The sequence below is a fragment of the Rhodnius prolixus genome, unplaced genomic scaffold, assembly GCF_049639745.1.
Source record: "Rhodnius prolixus isolate KJV_2025 unplaced genomic scaffold, Rpr scaffold_2, whole genome shotgun sequence".
In the NCBI taxonomy this organism is placed as follows: domain Eukaryota; kingdom Metazoa; phylum Arthropoda; class Insecta; order Hemiptera; family Reduviidae; genus Rhodnius; species Rhodnius prolixus.
In genome coordinates, this window is record NW_027411592.1 from 13,363,521 (window position 1) to 13,384,826 (window position 21,306).

At 34.4% G+C, this 21,306-nt stretch overlaps 2 protein-coding genes across 8 annotated transcripts in view; one reads left to right on the forward strand and one right to left on the reverse strand.

The window, feature by feature from the left end:
* The window catches only part of LOC141448991 (tyrosine-protein kinase transmembrane receptor Ror-like), a 164,995-nt gene that overhangs the window by 91,311 nt on the left and 52,378 nt on the right, over window positions 1-21,306 (reverse strand). The window lies entirely within an intron of this gene.
* Window positions 1-21,306, forward strand: part of LOC141448993 (L-sorbose 1-dehydrogenase-like) — a 105,054-nt gene that overhangs the window by 53,987 nt on the left and 29,761 nt on the right. For all 6 annotated transcript variants that reach the window (XM_074117951.1, XM_074117944.1, XM_074117945.1 and 3 more), the window contains one exon: window positions 12,084-12,208. The gene's annotated coding sequence lies outside the window, so the exon portion shown is untranslated. The remainder of the gene's footprint in view (window positions 1-12,083; window positions 12,209-21,306) is intronic.

A 21,306-nucleotide genomic window follows, 5' to 3' on the forward strand; every position in this document is an offset into this window, starting at 1 on the left:
ATTTTTTCTCTTCTGATGTTCAAATCTAACATTTCTTAAAATGAACTTATATTTTAAATACAGATTACGAATGGTTTATCCAAGAGATGCAGTATTTAAGCTTGGTATTGATGCAAAAATCTCGAATAGTGCAATACATACGATCAATAGTTGTGTTCCAACCATCAAGACTGTTCAGCATGTTTCAACTGAATTCAAAGTATACATTTTTAATTGTAAGTGCAAAATTGATTTTATAAAAAATTTTATTTCATTTTTTTTTTAATTTAAATATTAAAGAATTAGTATAAATAATATGGAATAATTAATCCCCTTTTCTATTTGTTTTATATGTAAAAAAAACAGCAGTTCGTTAATGTTGAGATGGTAAACATACGCAGATCGCTATGTACATAAAACTATATACTCTTGTGAACTTATTATTATGAATAATCGAGTGTACGGAGAAGTTTTTACGATGTTGACGTCGTGTAGCTGCGTGTCAACTAGCTGAGAGGAGTTGCATTATCTACTGGCCGAGTTTGATAACGGTCCTCTAATATTAACTGACGGAGTGTAATAATTACGAGATATGTTACCTACATTGGCTTCTTATTTGTGTTTCTAGATTGATGTGTAGCACTTTTTGATTAGTTTTCTTGACTAGAAGTTGTTTTTTTTACTTTCTTTTGATTACTAAGTGAGCTGTTTGATCTGGATTTTGCATTAAACTCGTTTCCTATCGTCGGTTGCTTTTCACTAAGTATTCTTGGATATTGGAGGGATCACTTTTTGACTACGGCGAATCTGGAGATTGATTCTAGATTGTTAAGTATCAAGAGTCGCATTGCTTTCAAACTAATCCAAGCTACTTTCTTAGTTGGGCATCAGAATCTGCCCTTGATTCTTTTAAGCTCACTACTTTTAAATATAAGTAATGCCTATTTTTTCGGGCGGACTTTACGTCCAATTACCTATTAGGTGTAGTGGAAGAGGCGACATACTTTATTGTAAATTTCTTTTATTAACCATAAAATAAAATCCAAGGCCTAAGACCGGGAATCGAACTCAGTACCACAATACATATTAGCTTTACAAATCTCGCCTCTAACCGCTCGACTACCGTGGCGCCTATATTTTTAAATATATCTTCCCCATCTTTGGATTTAATTTTTCTAGCAATTCTTGCGGTAATATTATTAATTTCCGGTTAAAATTGATTGATTTAAGCGCGCTTTAATTAGCGACGGCATTAACCGGAACTATAACTGTAAGAATTTTCTGTTTAGATCTAAAAAACAAAATGGCGAAGTTTTCTGAATCAAATAAACTGATAGAGGGTGCATCTACTTCATATTTACAGCATGCATATCTAAGATGGCTTCATATGCGGAAGGAAGTTTCTAATTGAGTTATCCTTGGCTAATATTCACCGAACTTCACCACCTGATGACAGTTCATTCAAACTGTAGGTACCCTCTCTGATGTATGTTCGTATAACTTGGTTGCTACATGATTTCGTTAGTAATCTAAAAGTTTGAAATAATTCCCTTTGTATGGTAATGTGCAAAGTATTCTTGGATATTGAGCTACAGAAACGTTTTCTACATGTTTGTGCGGCTCTGACAAAATGTATGAAATTAAGCAAGGCTTTAGCTGTCAAACTCTTCAGCATTGATTTTATGAAATCATGACATAAAAAGGAATCTATTGCAGACAATTTTATTATGAATAATGGTTTAAACAAAGTTAGCTTAATGTTATTACTCTCTACCATATCTTGTATTTCTTTTAATTAGTAACTACAAATATATTAATTCTCTGTTTCTTAAAAATCTAATCTAATTTTTAGTCTGGACTACGCTTTGGTACGAGCTGTACTTTTGGTGCGAGTTTACGCTTTGTGCTCTCCAAAGATCATCTCACATCAGCTTCGTATCCATCGAGAATGTCAGTGGCGTGCTAGTTGAAGAACATTTAGGCTCTTGGGTGTTTAGACGCCAACATTAATGCACAGTTTTGAGTACCTGTACGTGAATTCCTATGTACGTTTTATTATTAGCTCAAGAAGTTCGTTCTTCTCTTATCCCTTTTTTATCCCGCCTAATAAAATTTCATTATAAATTTAATTAATTCATGAAACATTAGAAAAGTTTGTTATTTTAGTGGGATGCAATTTGTATTATGCTCTAAATTTGTCGGCCAGAAGTTTTAGATGATAATAGTTCCAAAATTATATCATATTTTTAAAATATTAACATCAAACAAGAGAAGATAAATGACTACTTTTTCCCTGATAGCTCTCAAGATCTTAACGGAAGTACCACATCCTTCATCCTAGGAGCACCTTTTATTTCCTGAAAGCATAAAATATAGGCTTGATTTTATCCTTCAACTTTTTTCTTTTGAACATATTTCTTCCTCGAACAGTATCTTTGTTTTCTTTCTTTTTCCACTTCTGTGAAAAACGTGTTTTCGGTGAGCCGATTTTTAATATGTTTCAATTTATGTGCTTGGTTTTTCATAAATTCTACTTAAACTGATTTACTGTTTACGTCCTTTTTATCAAACGAAGTATCTAAAAACAGTTTCAATGCGTAAGTTTTTTATTGACTGCTCTACTACGTCTTCATTTTCTTTCATTTCTTGGAATCCTTAAAAAAAATCCTGATGATGCGCTTCTGATTGGAAGATACTTCTTTGCTACTTGAATTTAATTTTTCCACGAAGGTGGAATGCGGTCATCTTTTGCGACATTTCCAATGTTGCTAGTTGACTTATAGTAAATTACAACATTGTGTTTCACATTTTCATTTGTTTCGTTTAATACGGCTTATTTATTTTTATTACATTTAGGACAAAGATTTTAACTTAATTTATAAATATTCAACTTGAGTTTGGCACTCAAACTTACCCAAATACATTATTCTTTTGCCTCCTACCGTATCTGGGAACAGTGAATTAATTAGGAGTAAAAGTTCTTATTGTGAATTAGTTTGCTCTGTTTGACACAATGAGTATTGCCAAAACTTGTTTTTTGTTTTCTATTTTTAAGATAAGGTAAAATGATCTCTTATGTACTTTATATGAATGCGGTGGTGTCTATCAATGTGAGTTAGTGCTGTTGAACTAAGTTACCCACCCACACCCGCAAGAAAGCCAAGAATTTTAAGCATGTTTGCTGTCTTCTGCTCCTCCTAGGGGATTTACCTGGCACACAAATTCTCTAGGCTCAAAGATTTTATTTGAAAATGTTTTGTTCTTCTTTATTATTGGGGTTTGTGGGGTAGTAATATTTGAACAATGGAAAAGTGGAGGAAGCGCAAAACTTAAAAATTTATAAAAGAAAGTTTTGAATTTTTGCGGTATGATATCAATAAAATATTAAATCTTGTTTCGTTATTTTGTCAGTTGTACGTATGTCATTTATTTATTAAAGAGAATTTATCTGCTGCATGACGAGACCACCATACTTTACTCTAATAAACCTGTCAGATCGATATTACAAACTGCACGCTGGCACACTAACACACACAACTCTTAATACTGCGTGTATATTAGAGTATGTGACTGTATCAAGGCTAAACTTGCCTTCCATATTTGCTTGAAACGCCACTGCTAAAGGGGAGGAGTCTAAAAGTAAATTGGAAATCAGGTGACTGTGAAAATTTCACTCCGGATATTAAATTTCTTTCCAGACAACCAGATTATATTACGTCATCAATATGATAAGCAGATATTGGAAGTTATGTAGAAAATCTGGATATTTTTTTTAAATTAAAAAAAATAAATTATTAACATTTAGGTATGTTTTTTAAGATTACTGTGTATGTAATGTATTAATTACCAATAGGCATTAATTTCATCATTCAAAGGGCGGGACTGTGTAAGGGACCAGTAAATAGGAGATCCCCTCGATTCCCTCACTTTATACTTCACTAAAACCTGTGAATGGTGAAATATGGGCTCTCCCCTGGCGACGCTTAATTTGGCTATTATAGTAAGGCCATTACTAGTTTTTTATATTGGTTTTCCAAAACAGTTGTAAGAAAAATTACTAAGTCAGAAGAAGATGCTTACCTAATTAGAAAATAAAGGAAACTTGACCAAGATAGCTCTCCTCCTCAAGACTAGGTATCGGAGCAGTCTCTAAGTCCATAAGTTCATGTAAGTGAAACATTAGCTCGTAGTAGAAGAAAACACAAAGACGTAATCCACCACATGAAGGCAAGGTTCTTTTTCATTCTGCTTCCATCCTCAGATCATTTTACGTAAATTCATTTCATTCGCTTGGTATTGTAAATGTATTAAGTGGTTCAGCTCATCAGTGAACCAGGAATGTTAACTTTCAATAGTTTTGTTATTTATACATGGTATATATTTTTTAAATGATTTCATACGAAGTACAAATGAATACCAACGTTTCAAAGAATCCGTCCGTTTAGGACATCAATATAAAGGTGTACGTGAACATATCGGACCCTCTTTTTAAATGATTTAAGGCGCGTCAACATCTTCTTTTATTGGTGCCCGGAGCTTTTTTCAGTGCACTGCCGGCCTCCGGACAGTGTTCTCTCGTTGCAGACTACACTGTCCATCGCCGGACAGTGGGCTGTAAGAAGCTCCAAGGAAAAGAAAATCTAAGGGTCAGCAGACATGGTATGTAAACGGGTTTATACCAAGTTGTAATATTAACATTAAAAACTTCATTATGTCTAGAAGGTAATAAATGAAAAGAAAAATATATAAAGACAGAAATAGTATAATGCCTACAAAATGTGTAATTAAAATAATAAAATGACACAAGTTTAAGATAATACAATGACTGAAAAGCTCTTTTCATAAAATAAAACTCTAAACCTGATGAATAACTACATTAGAAAAACTTTATAAATCTATAATCGACTTTGTACGTATAAATGATTTACTACATCTATTTTGGCAAACAGAATACTTTTTAAATTCAACCGGAAAAATTTGAAGGACTATCACATTCAAGTTCGTTCGTCAACCCATTACCAAATCCATTAATGAGGAAACGGAAATTTATTAGTACTCGGCCTCCTTTTGCATTAAGATTTCAGTCAAATTCGTTCCATGAAAGTGCGGTCCTTGTACATCAAAGCTATGAATAAGATATCTCAAATAATGACTAAAATGGGCAAAACTTCATTCTCCTCCTTAAAAAAAAAATAATCTTTTTTTTATTTTAATACTTTTATTATTAGAAATTGTTTTTAGAGGTCTTGGTGCGTATATTTAAGATTTGGTTAATGACAGCGCCGACTTCTTATCTAACACCTTCTAAGATAGTGAGGGCAAAACCTGCACTCTATCTAAAGAACATCTGTATCGCTAGATTCATCCCACTTATATATTAATGGGAAGTTGTGTCTTTTAATTTTCACGTAGTTGTTCTGTATTCGTCTTACTACTGTTTTGTGGTACTGCTTTGATCATCATTATCAATCAATCTTTCATCAAATTGAAAGACTCTTTTTGTTTAATCAATCTTTTCAAATTTGGCCGTATCCAACAATCAGATATTCTGACTATCTGAACATAATTTCAAAACTATATTTATGTTAATGTTTTCCACTTCCTGTGCTATAAATAACTTGTCCATTAGTCTCTTGAAGCGAGTCAAAAAAATTGTAATAATCTCGTATAATTATTTCAACATACATTTCGGGTTTTAAGATTACATTTATTATAGATTTATTAAATTAGGACAGTCCCTTGTGGATAAGCTTCCATTTTTGAGTTAGGAAAACATAGAGGAAAGAAAGAAAACTCGCAATAAATTATCTGAATAAAGAAGAGAACAGTAATGTTAGGGAAACCGCTTTGCCTTCCAATTTATTCCAGAGAAGTAGAACAGTCACACACACCCACTTATATATATATATACTCGTATATACAGAAGTAAAGAGGGATAGAATTTTACAATAAGGGAAAAGCTTGCCTTTAACCGTGATACGTTGGGCTGGGCTAAAAGTGGTCTGGATTAAAGGAGCGGAGCATGAGAAGAAACATGTCGGTTACGTAGAGGGCGTATACAGTGTGGAGAAAGTTGTCGCTAGTGTTGTCAATATGTAAGAGTTGAAGGCTCCATGTATTTTCGGTGAGGGAGATGTAAACACTGTGGAGTCAGGTGAACCATACCAGCTGCTGGAGCAACATTGTACCTGCTAGAGCTTGAATAGTTCGTGTCACATAAACTGGGTCGCTTGGCCATCCTATTTATTTAAAGGCAAGCGACAACGCCTTCTTCTTGCCATCTTTATTCTTTTATGAACCTCCACTTTGGTACTATCTTTCAATACTCTTCCAACCAATTTTGGGTTACGCCCCAAAACTCTGTATTTGTATCACGGTGTTGCAAACGTCATTCCTATTTTTATTGAACTATTACAAATTTAATAAATACTCTGTGACCTCTAACTTTTATATTATTATTTTTTGCAACTTTCTTCGTCTTTTTACACTCTTTATTTCCCTGACTGTGGCAAAAAGTAGCACATCTTCAAAGCGAACTCGGCGTCAACTTACCGTGTGTCTCGATCTTTTAAGAAGTGAGATCGTTTTTAATACAATAAACCCTTATTAAAATTAAATTCCATACTTTTTGAAGAAAGAAAATGTTCATTCCAAAACATATCGTTTATTTACAGATGGGTCCAAAATCAATAATAAAGTCGGAAGTGCTGTGTATGATCCGGTTCGGAACTATTTTACGATAATTAAATTAGAAGATGAGGCATCCATCTATACAGCGGAGCTAATTGCTATTTTAACGGCTTTAAAATATATTTATTCGTTGTCGGAGAAAAAATATACCATTATTAGTGACAGCCAGAGTGCGTTGTGTAAATTATCACATATACACAACCAGTCTGCAGGAATGAATCACATTATCGCAGAGATTGTAGAAACTATTGCCATTTTTAAAGAGAAGGGAGTCTGCATTAATTTTTTGTGGGTAAGGGGTCATTGTGGTATAAAAGAGAATGAAATTGTTGATACACTTGCAAAGGAAGCCACCAATAGTGGGGAAATGGCTAATTATAAATTACCACACACCGATATCAAGGGTATAATTGCAAAAGCAGCACTACAAAAATGGCAGACAGATTACAATAATGGTGATAAAGGTAGATTCTATAAAACTATGGCAGATCAGTTACCTAGACACCCATGGTTTAAGGGAACTGTCACTAATAAATGAGTTGTTACGACAATAAGCAGGCTGAGAGCGAACCACGCGGTGTGCGGATCGTATCTACACAGGATCAACAAAAGGTCCTCTCCTCTTTGCGTAGATTGCAATGAGGAGGAGGATTTCAAACATGTAATAATGATATGTCCACGTTATGTGGTAGAAAGGAAACGAATGTTTGACGATATATACAGGTATTTAGATGCACCATTTCGCTACGAAGACATTATATTCTCCACCAACATTTATGTGCTTAAGTCGATAGCAGAGCTAGCAATGAAATATGAATGTATTTAAAAGCGATAGCCGAATTAGTATGAATGGAAGAAAATGCTTAGAGAAGGATTACGTGATTTTAATTTTGGTTAAGCTCGTAGAAGGATGGTAGGAGCACAGAGTGCTGCTCCATCCATTAGCAGTAGTTTATGTAAATAGCGGTATATAGTAGAATGATGAATGTGTGAAGCGAATGTATCTATAAGTAAGAATGGAGAGTGAGTGATATTCTAGTGATAAGCACCTAGACGATGCTGGCTGTATGGCGGAAGCCAATGCCAAAAAATAAAAATAAAAAAAAAAAAACAAAAAGTAAAAATAAATAAATAAATAAATAGCGCATTATTAGAGTGAATTATTTAATATGGAGCCCCGGAGGAAGCTTTTTGTTCATTGATTCAGAATCATTCCCTCCCCCTCAGACCCACTCTATCTCACTCACCCTCTGTTTCATGTCAATATAATCTACGCTTCAAACACTATCCCTCTGCATTCCCTAGGGATAGGGAAGTATCTCACTGCTTCCTCCTTTACATATATCTCTTTCCATAGTTCCGAATACTTTTCAGAGATGTTACTTGGTTTCTATCTATTGGTCTTCACTTCTCCATCACAACATTCCTTGGAGTTTTGCTTGAACCCAAAGTTTAGTTAAAAATATTTTCAAATTAATAGGCTATTTAATTCAGAATAGATTTTAAATTAAATTTCTTTAGTTGGGATAACTTTCAAATTTTTGTCTTATAAATTACTTTTCTCTAATAAGAAATGTGAGTATTTTAGATTAATATTTAGTTTTTCATCGCACAAAATAGAAAAACCCCTTTCCAAAAGTGGATAAAGTAGTATTACAGTCTACTTTAAGCTGATTCAAGTTCTTGTAGGTTGAATAAAATATACAACCCCTGATGTAAAGGAACATTTATTTATTTATTTTTCCACCTTTATATTCTTTTCTGTAATCACTAAATATGAGCCCATTAAATTTGCACCAAATGTAGTAAAGGAAGTCTAAATTTCAATCTTGTAGTAATTTAGAATTTAATAGTCATAAATTGTTTGGATGTGTAAAATGGTTGACTGTTCTAGGTCCTACGAATCGTTGTGATATCCTTTCTATTATTTCATTAATGGCATTCATAACTAAGGCGATTTGCTTAAAATTGCTCTTATTTCGTCATCTTGATTGTGTGTCTTTTTTGTGACAAAAGCGATCTAAACTTCGTGCCTCCTTCAGGAGTATTTATTCTAGAGTCTCAACAGGATTTGAAGGTGAACTGTGATGGGGATGATGATTGCAAATTCGCTAAACAACTTGTTTATTCCAACTTATTTTGCATCAGAAAGTGTTGAGAAGCTGGGTTACAGCTGCTTATTATGTTGCTAGAGTTACAATTACCCGTCCAGATGACAAAGATCTGACAAAACCCCTTGTGTTTAAAGCTTTTTAAGCTTGAGATGTTGATTGGTCCTTTTTTTTCTATGAATTTCGTCAGTCTAGGTTATGTTTGGAAAGTAGATGTCTCTGCTGAGGATTCAAATAACTATTTCTTTGGGGATTCAAATAACGATTTACCTGACGACCCTTGCAAATCAATCAATAAATTTAAGGTAATATAATTATTTCTGATAAGAACCATTCATTAAGAGAATCTCATTTCAATGAACACCTGGAAGAGTGGTTCATTGATTTTTTTAACATTCTGCTTAGTCTGATGAGGCAGGATCAAACAAATCACATTAGATAAACCTTGGTCATTTCTCAAGCTTGCCTAAAAGTCTGGGATCTCCCGATCATGGAATATAATAGAATATCAATTATTCAGTAAACTTTTCTTGCTAAAACGAAGAAATTGGTTATTTCAACTCATTCTGCACGTTACCTCAGAAAGGAGTGTTAAGAAGCTGGTGTACAGCTGTTTCTAATGCAAGAGCTACTGTTCCCGTCACAATCAATCAATTATGAATGATTGTATTGATGCCTAAAAGAGATTAACACAGATGATCGCGGTTAGTAAGGAAGGTTTTAGTTTTGGCTACTAAGTATTTTCTATTTGTATTCCAATTAAGCAATTCTATGATTTCGTGTTATTTAATATAACTGTGTTTTTCCTGAATTTAACATTTAAAAGTTAGTTAAATTGTTAATCTAGTCGGCAAAAATTAACATTTTATTTTATATAAAATCGTTGGGTAATGTATCAAACAATATTTTGAAATTATGTTATGTAGAAAAACAATTTTCCCTGTTTTGATAAATGTTTTAGATTTTGGATTTATTTAGCAAAGGAATAATTTAGCTGCAGCCTTTTCTTTTATTTATAAGCTAATTTAGTCGATTTCAAGAAATTCTTTGCAGAACTCTTAGTAGAATTTTTGAATCATTGATATTATAATGTTATATTTCAAGATGTCAGGTAATCTGAATTCAGTTCATACTTTTCTGTCAATTCTATGTGAATTTTAATAAACACTTGTCCTCCCTCCTTGTACTGTAGGCGATTAATAACTAAACTTATATAAAAGAAATAAAAAGAGATAATTAAACTTTCAGGAAAGAGACGGAAGTGGTGATGCGGTGAAACAAATAGCAACAGTTAGTTCTCAAGCTTCAGACCGGACTTCCTTCAACCCCTACCTTGCTAGCGTTCCTCATAAATCAATTTAATAATTAAACCGAAGAACTTCTGTTTTTTCATCTTTACAAACTGGCCTAATATTCGCCCTTTAAGTTATTTAATTACGCTGAACATTGATAGAGGGAATGGAGCTGCAAAGCTCCCCAGTTCAGTAAAAATGTAATTAAGAAGTTTATTGGTCTACAGCAGTCTATCAAAATTACTCAACAGAGTTATTCATCTGGATATTGTTTTTATGATTTTAACAAATGCTGAAAGAAATATTTTGTTTAGTTCTTTGTAGTAGGTAATTAATAGTCAGTCCTCTAATGTTCATATTATTATTTTCTTTGCAATTAATGGCCTAAGATTTATCTAAAAATGGTTTATGATTGTTTGCCGACATGTTTCTTATATTTTTCTAGTTGGTTTCTGGTTTTGAAGCCCAAGTTAATAAATATTTCATCATGCAATTGTTAACTTAATATGGAAAAAGCACAGCAGTGGTAAATTCATTTTGTTATTTAGGTACATTCTTCACAATTCTTGTATATTTCCAAATACTGGTACTTCATTTTACCATTTGGGTATATACACCATTATATCAATGGGCTCAAGCCATACCAGTTGGTTGTAAAAAAATCGTGGGAATCACCCACCGTGGAAGAGTCCGAAGAGATCTGAGCTTATTTTATTTCACGGGTGAAGAGTTGCACAGATTCTGGTGCTACTGGGAACCCTGCATAAAATCAACCGGACCTTCAGCCTGATAGCTACCTCTGATCTAGTTCTGAAACCTAATAGCCATCCATTGCCAAAACCATTGCTAGCATCAGTGTTTTCGTTGTTGCTTTTAATTGTCAAAGGAAGCGTAATTCCTTACTCTGGAGATTATTTGCTCAATACCTCAGCTGTTTATTTCGGCGATTTATGTTATATTCTTGCCTAAAAATGATTAAAATTATTAAAAATAAGAGAATTTTGTCTGACTTGTTTAGCAAGCTAGTTTTAGGAAGTAGATTACCTTGGCTTTTATTTTTTACATGCTTTTTTTATTTCTCATATTTTTTAGTTGCTGTTATCGTGGAAAGCTCTAAAAAAACAGAGCATTCACTTTACTTCTTTTCATCTTCATTCCTAAAGATGCCCAAGTCGTTACAATAAGAGTTATGAATTTGAATAATTTACGTTCTTCCTCGCCAATTCAATATTAATGGATACATTTAAATTTAATAATTTTGTGCTAAATTGTTCGAAATTTCAAACAGTCTTTAAAACGTACTCATAAAATGCAAGTTACAGTTTTGGTGCGATTGGCAGATAATTATACTAAATCAAAAGGTTTTATCCCTTCGGCTAGAGGGTTTTCTGCCAAATTTATTGTAAACATGATCAAAATGAAGCACCCTGTAAAAGGCAGCGAACTCTCCTTTCAGTAGAAACTATCTTTCACAAGAAGTACACTATGTATTATTGGATTCCCACGCGGAGATCCCGAGTTTGAATCCAGCGGCTGGCCCTTAGATTTTCTCTTCCTAGGAGCTTCTTTCAGCTCCGGTAATGAACAGTGATGTCTGTAAGGAGAGTGTGCTGAAAAAAAGCTAATAACTCCAGATGTTGAAAATAAAATAAACAAAAATATTCTCCCCGAGCCAGCTTTTGGTAGCAGTATTACAAAGCCGTTACTCTTCTCGCTTTTATATCAATTTTATTTTGTTACCTAGCTGATTCTTATTGTAAATTTGTTGAATTCTCAAATCGTAATTTCAGTTATTCTCTAAAAGTTATTACAATCTCTCTAGTTCATATGCAGCAAAATAAAGATTTATCTAACGATACTAAAAAATAAATAGAGATTCCTTGGGAAGCTTGGTAGGGTCGATTCATGATAAATACACGATATGCACGCACATAAGTGTAAAGATGATGAGTTGAAGTTGCTTCCTGCTTTATGCAAACAAAGTACATGCTCATAAAATTTTATTTCGCAGGCCTTATGCAAGAGCTGGCGAAAGTTTGTTTATGTTTGGCGACTTGGATACCTGAAGAGATGCTGGATTCCTGAAGAAGTGTCAAGGAAGTCATTCCCTCTGGAATCATTCAGTCTGAGAAAAATGTTAGTTGCTTGAATAATGTTTTATTTTGGCGATATTTCATGCGAGATGTATAAACACCACTACAGCGATTTTGTCCTAATTTGACACTCATAATATTTACAGAAAACATATGACTGTTTTCGTACAGTTTTTCAATTTTGATTTTTCATCAGAAATATCAGTTTTCATATTTGTAAAATGATTTTTAGAAACTCTTTTAGAAATTACCAGCAAAATCAAAGTGTAACGATTTAAAAATGTCTAAAACTTATTGATACATTTCTTGTTTTTTTTTTAGTTATAAACTTTTTAAATTAATATACTCTAGAATAAATTCAGTATTACAGATTTTCTCTTCGCTTTGAAAGGAAATGAAACAGTTTTTGACCAAAAGTATTTCTTTCCCATCTTTTAGTAAAAATGTTCTTTTAAAACAATTAAAGTTGAAGAAAATCGATAAGAAAAAAATAAATTATATAATGTTTGCGTATTCTTCTTTTTAATGGATTGTAAATACTCTGGTATTGATGGAATATCAAGACCTTAGTATAGAGTCTGTACTAGAGGCTGTGGGCAAAAACCTTTGGCAGTTAAGAGTCCTCTGGGGAATACTAAAAGACAGATCGAGATATTAGTAGTGGAAACCACATTAAACTAAAGGCCAACTCCTTCAGAAGGTAGTGCACGGTCCCTTTTGTAATCCCCAGATCGCAGTAAATCTTTCCTATCTAGAAACACATCTGCAGGTTCAACAAAATAAGGATTTACTTTCTTGATTGATTACATTTCTTCGTGGCACTTTATTCAGTTATTAGTTTCCTTGGCATTTATGTCATGTCTTGTTATTAATAACAGTATTTATAAAATTTAATTATACATAAATGTTACTGAAAATTATAAATAGTTGTTTAATCTATAGATGTATCACTGTGTTACATCAATTCTTATCACACTTTCGTAAGCAACATTTCTTATCGACACTCAAATTTCAATTGCTATGCCCTGTTCAAATTTGTGCTTATTTAAAATGGTGCATAATAAAATAATTGCTTTTAAGAGTTTACCAGCATTCAAACCATCCCAAAAATAGTGCTTTTAAAAAGAAAATTACTTCAGAAAAGCTTTGACGCAAGAAGTTAGAAAAGTATTTATGTTTTGGTCAGTACTGAACGTTGTAGTGTAGCAGTTTGATTATAGGTAGCCATTGTTGGATACCTACTATGCTTGAGTGGCAATAAGTCCGTAAAAATGGATAAGACTTTAGGTTTTAGTAATAAAATCTTGTGTCAAAATCAACACATTGAGAATAATTAATTTAATGACTGGAGAATAAATATATTAAATAGTTAGGATCTAAGAAATAATTATGACTAAGAAATCAGGCAAGAAATGTCATAGTATTAATGGGTTGTAATATGCTTCTGATGAAAGACTAGTTCGGAAAGGGTTACGGCATACTGATAGAGACTGGTTCTCGCTGCCTAGTTCGTTGCTTTCTGTGCAGGTCGCATCTATAACTGTGCCGGTTCTTTGTGTAATTTACCTACCCTTACAATGTGAAAAGCCCACTTGGACAATTTCTCTGGTTCTTAACTTTATTTACCTTATAACCGCATCAAACTCTTTCTAAACAGCATTTTATTACTTTTAGATTTTGTTTATCTCTTTTTCTTTACGTATTTTCTTAATGAAGCAAAGTCTTGCATTGATTATAACGTGAGGCTACCTTAATTTTTTGACCACACAAGTCAACAGAACTGGGGGACACTTGCCCACCGACCTTTATGAATTCATCTATCAAGGGCGAGAGCATTTTACGAATTTTCCACACTAGCAAGTTAGCTAGGCATTCAATAAATAGAAGTTCAGAAAAAAAACCTGATTTGCACGTTTCCGGAGTACTTCTATTTGTTCCCAAAAATTGTAGAGAGGCCTAAAAGGATGAAACCCAAAAGGAAAGGGTTATATCCCACCTCAACAAATCAAACAATGCTCAATACTGTAGCTTTAACAATCAGAAGTACGCGATGTGCTTGCACAAGGGCCTGCCAAGTAGTTGAACGAAATTTTCATTTAGATTTCGGGTACTCATAGGCAAACATTAGTTCATCCTCATCAAGGTGACGTAGGAATCGTGATGTAGGATAAATGACTGTTGTTTCGATAACTGAGTATCAGAAGCACCAGACGCTTTTTGGGAACAAGCTAAGTACCCTGGGATGGCGCAACTTCTCCAGAAACCTACGTAGTTAACTGCTTTTATAGTGTTAAGTACTCTCTCTTGTGAGTTCAGGGGGTTTCAACTAGGTCGTTCTCGTATTTTATAGAGTTTGGGAACTTTAAACGTGTTGAGACGGAGTATTCCATGGGGAGCATTGGATGGGGCACCCTTGTACCTGGGAGTAATTATCTGGCGGCTGGATTTCCCTAAAGTGTCTGAAAGGTTACCACGTTAGGATACCGTACCTTAAATTCTCCCAGCATCTTAATTTGTTGGTGCCAACTCAGTAATATCAGGTTAGGAAGTAAATGCCTTAAAATCTTAGGGTAAGGGAATTGGAGTGGAGATCAAGATAGTAGTTACTTATTACTGCTGGCAGTCACCGCGTTTTAGGACTTTCTTAGAGAAAGAAAACTGGAAACTGAGTGAAACGTCTCATCACCAGGGTTACTGAAGGCTAATAAAAATGATAATCTTGAACAATAACAATGTTACTTCAATTTCGTGCAGTAAATCGTCTAATAGGATATCTGTTATACATGCCAAATTGATTATAAAAAAGCATGCAGTGAGCGGCTAAGTCTAAAATGGCCACCAATATAGAAGATTATTGAGGATGTACCTTATTCCCCACCTATAGTTCTGATGTCCATGCTAAACCTAGTTGGCTACAACCATTATTGCTGGTTAAACACGTAACCGCCTGAAGGGATGCGAAAATTATTACTTTTTAAATGGAGTAGTTGTATTATTTAAATAACAAACCGTAATCATAGTTTATTTTAATAACAGTAAATAATCAATTACAAATTACGGTAATTAAACTAGTCCCCAAAATTAAAAACAAAATAAATAAAAAAATCTGCCTTAACGTTATTTTCTTTCTGATTTCAAGTAAAGATTGCCGGGTCAGAGAAAATTGTTTTCTTTGCTTCTTTGATGATAAAAAGCTCCTCGGTATCAGAGCAATTCATTTGATCAATTAATCAATATTTAATTAAAATGTACTTTGTTAAATACTCTAGCCAGTAGCAGCTGTACATTATTTTTATGAAGAGGAATCTTTCATCAGCCTCCGGGACATGATTGCTTTCAGTCTAATTATACCCTTATATCGAATCAATTCAATTGTCCTTTTGCCTACTTCTTTTTTAAGTAAGAAAATTTTTGTTTGAAATGCTAATTTTTTCTTATAACTGTTAAGAAAAAATATTCAAGCGGAATGTTGCATTTGTTTTACTTTTCACAATAAAACAATAATAATAAATCTGGTTTTATGAGTTGTGAAATATGGGTTTCGACTCGGTTTTCGCGAAAGTAAAATGGCCTGTCTCAAAGAAATGAAACAAACTATTATTTCTTTTTGTAACGTGGGCTTTCCGCTTCGTTTCTTCAAGAATATAATCGTTGTACCATAAAACTTTCACTTTAGCTGTGAACAAAGTTATTGTAAATGCTAAAAAATTTAAACATCGATATCTCATGCAGTGTTAATTTGTTTCAAGTTTTTTTGGCAATTTACTGACTAATTTTTTCAATTTTGGTTTCAAAACCTTTAAAGGATATCTGCTGTTCGTTTGGTTAGTGTTTCCTCTATCGGTCTGCTTTGTCGTAGTTTCTATTCCCTATGAATTTTCCAAGTTTTAATCTCAACTGCTACAATAATAAGTGATTAAAACACTTAATTCGCTCTTTTATTATTCCATCAAATTAAACGTCAGCTTCTGTTTAATATCCGGTATATAATTTTCAAAATAACGAATTTATTATTTGTTTAATAAATAAAACTATGGCATAATTGAAGAGCTTTTAACAGTAATTAGATTTTTTAAATGTGGTTTAATGGGGTCGGTCGGCAATGGTGCCGCTGGTTTGTATAAGTATTAGAAGGCGTTTAGAGGTGAGTGGGTTTTTGTAAGAAAAAGAGTAAAATGGTGGAGGTTTCAATAAGTTAGAGTGTACCCGTGGGGTAGTTAGAGGCTCGCCCCGGCCTCTCTTAAGTAAAAGCAGATGTGACAAGGTGATGGATTGTATTCGGACAAAACTAATATTTCTCTTTCTTCTACAATTTTTCTTCCCCTTCTTTTAGTATTCTCTCTCCTAAATATTTCTTATCCCCACAACATACATATGGATCAAGATTTATCCTCTGGTTAAAATTATTTAGAAATTAGAGAAGTGCAGGAAGTAATCTCATTTAACTAGTATGTTACTACCATCAAAGCGGAAGTCATGAACCGGTTTTACTCAGATTTCATCATTACCATTTCATCATCAGAATTTTTTTAATATTGGGGACTAGTGAGACAGGACTCAGGGTGAGCTAATTAGGAATTAATTTGAACTGAATAAAATTACATTAAAGCACATAGTCTTAATAGTTTACGGCGTAACATTATCAATAATTATTAAGATTTTATAAAATAATTTTGTTTTTCTACTTTTGGGGGGGGGGGGGGAAATGGAGTTATGTATGTAGATCTAATCTTCTAGAGATCAATGGAGATGGCTTTGTAGCTTTGTCCAGGGTGAGGACTTAAAATTGCTAAAAAGTTAATTTATTTATTTATATATGTTTTAAATTTATTTGGATTCAAAACTGGTTGCAAACACCGTTAAAACAGTGCAAGGTACCGCGATGTAGCAAAGAGGATATACTAGAAAAAGTACAAAAAGAAATCTCGACACATTAAATTCTTTTTCTATTCACTAAAAAGAAGAAGAAAGAAAAAAAGCAAAGTTGCACTATTTGAAGTGAACAAAACCACTAACAAAAGCAGGAAAGAAAAGCTGAGTGAAGAGGGAGCTGGCCAAGTTTTGTGTCAGAGTTACCGGAGAACTTTACCGTTCATAGAAAACTTCTACTTAGCCACTACGAGTATATTCCGCGTATATAACTTACTGTATTGCTGCATATCTAACTCATTCTAATGGATGTTTACAAAAAAGAAGAAATCCCTTCGTTATTTTATTTTATTAACCATATTTCGGCCAGCTGAAATCATTTCTTGCCATGTTTATTGTGGTCGAACAAAAAACACCCTTCTCGCGTCAATAATTTAGTTTAACTAAGAAATTATATTCAGTCAAAATGGTATCTCGCGATTTAATCTTCAGCCCACTTAAGTGTGAAATGAATCTGTATTCTCTTTTTGGTAAAACCTAGAAATGCAGTCCAATTCTTAGATTGTTTGTTTGGGTAATTGCTTCCCTGAAACTTTAATTATCATCTAGCTATTTTTTTTTTTTTTTTTTTTTTTTGCAGAACAGCAATTTTAGCAACAAATTATCTTATAAATAATGTTAAGTTATACTGAAATAGTAATCTCTGAAAAGGTTATCGTTAAATTCTTGAAATCAGCTTTTATCAGAATAAGAATTTTTTTAAAATGAATAATAACTCATTTATACGATTTAAGCATATCTTGTGTAAAAAGATAGCATTCGAAATCGATCATTTTCGATAAAATGTGAAATAAGTAAAAAATCCTGCATCCATTCCCGCCGCTCTTACAAGTCGCTTTGATATGGAAAGTTCCATGACATTGAATAGAGCCTCTCTCACTGTACAATTATACAATAATTATTCATTTTGCAATTATAATTTCTGACTTGTTTTTTGTTACTTTCAAAATAATAAGTGATTATACTTGTGAAATATAGTGGAGATCAGTCCAGGCATTAATAACTCCTAAAGTATTTCAAGTAGTTAAACCGGGAGAAGTTTCCCTACCAATCAGAAAGTTATTACGGCTGTCTGAAAGATATGCCGGACATATCCTGATGAAAGGGAGCCAAGTGAGTGCTGACAAATTCCATAGACTATCAAAGACCAAGGAGGAGGGTATTTAGAGAATGATATATCTTCAAACTATTTCATCATTTATTTCACTTAGCCATCATCATCAACATTACTATTATATACTGTTCATAATCACACATATTTGAGCAATAACCTTTATATGAATCTGACATTTGCCTTTTTCCGAATTAATTGCTGTTCTGAACAAATACAGTATTAATTCTTCCATTTAATTAATAGCATTGTTAGTGTCCAATAGTATCAGTTTGTATAACAGATCTATATTTCTCACGATTAAAGTTTTTAGATAGATTTACCGCAATTAAGGAAACAAAATTTAAGAAAAATTCTTATGATTTTAAAATAAACAGAGAAATCTTTACTTATTACATTTTATACATGTATCAGTGAGGAACCAATTGGAGTGAAAAGCGTAGAAAAGTTGGTCTCCATGAGCGAGGTAGTAATGAGCATTGTAATACAAATTTTTTGGAGTGCGGGATGAAGAAAATACTTAAGCACCATTTGGCGGTGGATTTTTGAAATTATCCACTCTATAAAAAACCTTTCAGTAACATCTTTTTGCATAAGGTCAGTAAGTTGCCTCGAATTGTGTTCATTTGTTCTCTTCTTGGTCTGGCTTTGACTCTACCAATAAAGTAACTGTGGGAATCACTCTTTAGCAACCTGCAAAGAAAGCTACGTGGCAAAATACCTTGCCCTGAAAGGTGCTTGGCTATGAGGTATTTGGTTACTCCTCTGGTCTTTCATTTTTAATTAACTTTTCTACCCTTTTATTTATGACCCACATTCTGATTCATTCTACTGATTATTAAGTACATTCTTAAATAATAAAAGCTTAATGGTACCCCTCATTTACTTAAAATAATTGGTTTCATAGAAGAAAAACTTCATGTTACTAAAGCTATTTCAACAAAAAAATTCTTCCGAATAAATATGATCGCTCAAATTGCTCAATCCTACGTTATTCATTAATTATAAATTGGATGGAATATATAATATTCTCTGTAATGTCTAAAACTAATCTTTTACATTTCGGGGTTGGCCAATGGGCCCACGTTATCAGTAATGTGTCAGTTGTTGGGAGAAACGATGATAGATCTTCGGCAAGAAGGTTCCGCGGTGAATACTACCTTTACTTTGCTGTTCTGTAAATCAAGCTCGCTATAGCAATTAGTTCAGAAAAATTCGCAATTTTAATCAAACTACTTTTTTTTTAAAAATTTTTGATTGAGGTGAATCAATATCTGGAGTCATTGACTACCACGTTTTTGTCAGAACTCTGCGCCTTCAATAGTACTGCCCGTTAGACAGTACTATTGTTCATGGGATACTGAAAACTCATTGTAACCAAAAAATGTAAGGGTAAGCAGCTGGCCTGGAATGCGGCGGGGTTCTGCATGTGGGAGTCCAATTGTGGTTATTGTAATATTATCAGCCTGGTGGAACTTTACTAGGTTTTAGAGAGATTCCTAAGATTATCTGTCCCTCAGTAACTCTGTTTTTTTTTCTTTAAAATAGTTACAAATAAAAGACTTCCGTTTATTAAGTATTTTGAAATTATAAAGAAAAACTGATATCATATTTGTAAGATAAGATAAGATAAGATATTAGTTGGGACGGGACCTATACCCCAAGGCACCGCAGCCACAGAAGACTTATTGTGCCAATCCCTTCTTAGTTCTAGTAGGCGAACCCTCCCCTCCTAAAGAGGTCAAGGACTTTCCCTACTAGTTGTTTTTGCGCTACTATCTCCTTCGGCCTCAACGTTCCAAAGGTTTCATAGCGCAAACTTTCGATTGCAACGCAATCGAACAACAGGTGAGAGGCCGTTTCCTCCTCTTCCTGACATAATCTGCACAACGGCTCCGAGCTGATAAGCCCCACCTTGCGCAGATGCTTCTTGAACCTACCGTGCCCCGTGAATAGGCCTGTAATCAGAGTAATCTGATTTCTGCCCAAACACAGGGTCTCTTTGGATCTTTGCTTACACAGCCAAGGCATCAAGGTCTTGCTGTGTTTAACCCCAGGACACATCACCCAGTTCTTTTCGTGCTCCCTCCAGATCCAATCTCTGAGAGCCGCGCGAACCGAACCCCTGGTGATCCCCAGGACAGGCTCTGGACCGATGAAAGGAGTGTTAGCCCCATTCCTGGCCAGATAATCAGCTTTTTCATTCCCTTCAATACCCACATGACCCGGCACCCATTCCAACCGAACTTTGTTGTGCCGCGCCAGTAGTTCCAGGGCCTTCCTGCATTCCCAGACCAGGGAAGAGGTGATTCTGAAGGATACGAGAGCCTTCAGTGCAGCCTGGCTGTCCGAAAAGATGCGAATCTCCCTATTTCTAGGTTCCATCCGCAGGTTTTCCTCAGCGCATATTTTAATAGCAAAAACCTCGGCCTGGAAGACTGTGGCGTATCTCCCAAGAGATCTCTCAATGAGTACCTCGGGTTTAACCCCATACACTCCAGACCCAGTCCCACAGTCCATCTTGGAGCCATCGGTAAACCAAATGCCTCCCTTCCGGTACTGATCCGTCCAGTTTACCCTCCATTCAGTCCTCGGTTTAATACACACCTGAAAAGGAGTCTCGAAACTGTATTTAGGACAGATACTGTCCCCTGCCATGTCAATAACCGGCCCAGGGTCAACCTTATCTGAAATAATCATATGGCCAATGCAGGAACTTATACGCCTCCATTGCCCATTGCTCGCCATTCTGTACGCACTGGCCCTTGCCTCCGCCTGAATAACATATTGAAGCGGAGCCAACCCCAGAAGTACTTCCAGCGCCGCAGTAGGGGTGCTACTAAAGGCCCCCGTGATCATCAGACAGGCCAGTCTCTGCACCCTTGCTAGAGCCTTAATTGCCGTCTGTTGTTCAGTCTTCCTCCACCACACCACTGAACCGTAGGTGATGATAGGTATGACTGTACGTGTATAGAGCCAGTGGGTCATCTTTGGGCTAAGACCCCATGTCTTCCCACAGGTTCTAGTTATTCCACAAAGGGCCTGTTTAGCCCTTAATGTAACTCTCTCAATCTGCGCCTTCCAAGTGAGTCTGGTATCCA